The sequence below is a fragment of the Amphimedon queenslandica genome, unplaced genomic scaffold, assembly GCF_000090795.2.
Source record: "Amphimedon queenslandica unplaced genomic scaffold, v1.1 AMPQUscaffold_13102, whole genome shotgun sequence".
Lineage (NCBI taxonomy): Eukaryota > Metazoa > Porifera > Demospongiae > Haplosclerida > Niphatidae > Amphimedon > Amphimedon queenslandica.
The window spans coordinates 42,606-46,647 of NW_003546662.1; positions in this window are offsets into that span (position 1 = coordinate 42,606).

Sequence of the window (4,042 nt, forward strand, 5' to 3'; positions counted from 1 at the left end):
CTCAAGAATTAGGTATTCCTAACAATGAAATGTTAAACTGGTCAATGATTGAAGCATCAACATCTGATTCTGCATCAACTCAAAAATGGTTGAATGATCTCATACAACAACACAAAGAAGATGACGTAAAAGAACTTCCTTCTGCAGGCATTGAATGTTTTGATATTGTACTTAACTTTTGTGCTATGCACTTAGGAGTAAATTTACGTAAAGCAGATATCTCCTGTGACATCAATGCATCCAAAAGTGATGACAATGTATCTGAATATGACGATTATTATGACTTCGAATGTTCCCTAAGTGATGAAATGGTTGTTGAATCTTGTGCATGTCACAATTATCCATCTCAGAAACGGGATTGCCCTGATAATGTAAGAAATAGGAAAAGGGCTATGCATAGCTCACTCACTTCTGGTGCCTTGTGGACACCACCACTTAAGGAAATGGGCCTGTATTTAACGAAAGTCCCTTCTCAATTAGTTCTATCAAAAATTAGAGACCAAAGTACCCCTGCTCTTGGAAGTGCTATTGTGCTATGCAATGCATCAACTCCTGAATAATTAGGCTCTCCTACTGTATCCACTCCATCTTTTATTCTTGGTAAAAAGCTGGAGATATCTGTATCAAAATGCTGTTTGCCATCCAATACTCCTGTTCTACCACAAATTCTACGGCAAAGTACTCCTGTGGTGCACATTTCACACACTGTACCAACTGTTCATAAAGTAGGCTCACACTCCATATGTACTCCAACTTCTGTCGACAACGTGCCGGAGGTACATGTATCTTTAAGTAAGTGCCCTTCACTGTCGATGACCCCAGGCCCATCATAGTTCAATAAGCAAAGTTCGCATTTAGCAGTGGCTGAAACAGCGGGCTCTCCTTCTGTACGTATTCCAATTTTGTTGCATAATGACCCGTTTTATCCAAACGTACTCCGACATCTATGCACAACATGCAGGTATCTTTAAGTAAGTGCCATTGACCATCAATGACACAGAATTCATCGAAATTAGAAGAGCAGAGTTTCCATATAGCAGTGGCTGAAGAAGTAGGTTCTCCTTCTCTATGCATTCCAAGTTTGTTTCAAAGTAAGAAGTTGGAGCTTCCTGTACCAAGGTGCTTCCTGACCCCTTTTCCATTCAAAATAAAAGACCACACAACCACTGGTGTTGATTGTGCAACTGTTCCTCACAATGACTTTGTGAGTCAAACAGTAGTAACAAAATCATTTCACAGTCTTGAATCAGACTGTTTAATTCATGAAGAAAAGACAATGGGTGCTTCAAAGGTTTTGCATGAAACGTTACCACCTCCTTCTACCAATAGAGTTTGGGTACAGAAAGCAGTTGCAATTATATCAAAGCTTTCTGGTATTGCAGTTGTTCAACGTGTTGATGCTGTCAAACAGGTTCCTTGCAGGAAAATAGCTCCTCATATTCGGGATGAGATTGTCGGTGATGGGGCATGTTTCTATAGGACAATTTGAAAAGCCAATACTGGTACTGAAGACAATCATCTTGCAGTCCATATGTTCTTAATTTATTTAATGCTTGACACTGCCAATGTTCTTGCCTTTGGTAGACTCATTCGTGTGGGAATTTATTACAATATTCATGCATTAAAAGCAGTGAGGAGTCACAAACTCTATTTAGGAACCTCATGGTCGACTGAGTATGAGGTATTTGCAGCTGCCACAATGTTTCAAGTTAAGATTATGGTAATTTCAGAATATTATAAATACCGTGATTGGAATTCTTACGTGCCTTGGTTCACTAACAAAACTTGCATGAGACCCATGAAAGTCATGTTGTATCTGTACCTCATTAATCGTAATCACTATGATTTAGTGATACCTGTACTTGATTAGAAGCAGTGTAATGACATTTTCGACTTGCTATTTTAGACAGGGGTAGATCTAGGATTCGATTTTTGGGTGGGCCTTGATCATTTGGGTGTGGTAATTAGTGGGTGTGGTCAACAAGACCTGCATTCATAATTTTGAACATTGAAACTGTTAAAATGAGCTCCTTTGTGCATTACAAAGTGTTTGCATAGTCATGCCTCACAGTTTACATTGTCATCCACATGAAAAAGTTGATTTTAAATTAGTGCACAAAATTTTTGGGTGGGCCTGACCCACCTTGGCCAACCCCTAGATCTGCCCCTGATTTTAGAGTGGAATTGTTTAAATTGATTTTCTTTGGCTAGATACAAATTTTGTAAGATCATTGTTTTTGATGGTATAATAAATTTATTTTCGTTGATATAGTACAATTATTACTTAAGATAATTTAGTTTTTTTATTTGTGCATGGTTTAGTTATAGTTAAAGTACAACTGCATCTTGTTTGTTTGTAGTTAATTATTGTATTCTTATCATATTTTGCCACTTCAGTATGGAAATACTCCCTCTCCCTCTCGTTGTAGACAAACTGTCTACACTTGTGACATTTGCCTAAACCATTGCAGCACAGTATGCTAATGGCAGTTTCTGAGAAATGATTTCATTAAAATACACATTACTAATATACAAACTGGTCATGTACCATATGACATGTAATGACATTATGACAGTTGACTACAGGCTGACTTTAACTTTTTGGTGCTGTGCCACACATTGGGTGGCAGCTTATTAAAGTTCTAAGAGTGATGAAAGTCTATAAATTTTAATGGTCAATTGCTGTGACAAGCTTTGGGTGGTAGCTGTTGCTACATTTGACAGAGTGGTTCAGAAACTCTGAATGTAGCTACATGTCGTACCACGCTTTGGGTGGCTGTTGTTCTTGCATTATACTGAGTGTCACAATGTGGTAGTGAAACTATGTAAGTAGTACCATGTGTTATGTGGCAACTTCTGTGTCATATTGAGAGTCACTAATAGTGAAACAACATGCCATGCCATGCTTTTTGGTGGTGGCTGTTGCGTTGTACATGGAGTATAGTGAAATAAACTAAATGCTAAACCACACATATAAACTAGTATGCTACGTGTTTTGAACTGTATGTGGCAAATGAGAGAAAGAGTAACTGCTGTAATGTGCTGCTAAGGTAAAATTGCTGAGTTGTGATTTTTTTGACTTGGAACGTGGGACTACCTCCTCGTGGTCCAGGTTGGGATTTATTGTATGATATGCAGTCTATGTTTGGATGTAATGTACAATAAATGCGAATTGTCTCCTTTTAAAGTTCAAAAATATGTTGAATAAATAGTGCTTAATTTTTTCATTTAGGTAGTGTTGTGAAGCATAGTAATTGGTGCCGAATGCAACGAAGTATTTGATTTATATTTGGTAGTAATGTACGCCAGCCTAAGAAAAGAACCTTGCTTGTGTTGCTTGCATTTGTCATGTGCATCTATATTATGTAGTGTTTTTTATTGTAGCGTTGTTTGACTTGTAGCACATCTTTTAGGAAGAGTCTTACTTTTAATAGAATGTTTTACCAATTGGCCCCTTCTGCAAAGAAAATGTCTTCCTTATATACATGGGTTTCAAGTTGTAAATTTCATTTAATTTGGGACATTGTAACAGTGCTTTTGTCTGAAGACTATAATGAACATGCATAGATTAACTGTTTTGCATTTTATAGATATACATAACTAGGTGTGACACTTACATTAAATTTTCTTTCTGCTATAGTTTGAAGAATTGGTTTATGGGAGTAGAAGCATATCATTTTAGCCTTTTTCTGGCTGTTGCAGAACAAGTTATGAGTGTACTACTATAAAGCTGTAGCCTTCAGCAATGGAGCATATAGACCAGTTAAACTAAGGGAAAAATCTCACCATCACCTCAGCCTCTGTGCTTTATAAAGTGAGACTGTCCTATTATTATAGCAAAACAAACTTTCTCTCTTAAGTTCACTTTTCCATTAAGAGAATTGGAGGCCTTGTCACTATTTTAATGTATGTTTTCTAGAAGGACTTAGCAGTTTCCTGAAAAGTTTGTTAATGTGTGAGTATAATGACACTCACAGTTTACATCTAGAGTACATTATCAATGGTCGTCCACCACTAATATTCAGACACTTGTTTTAGAAAA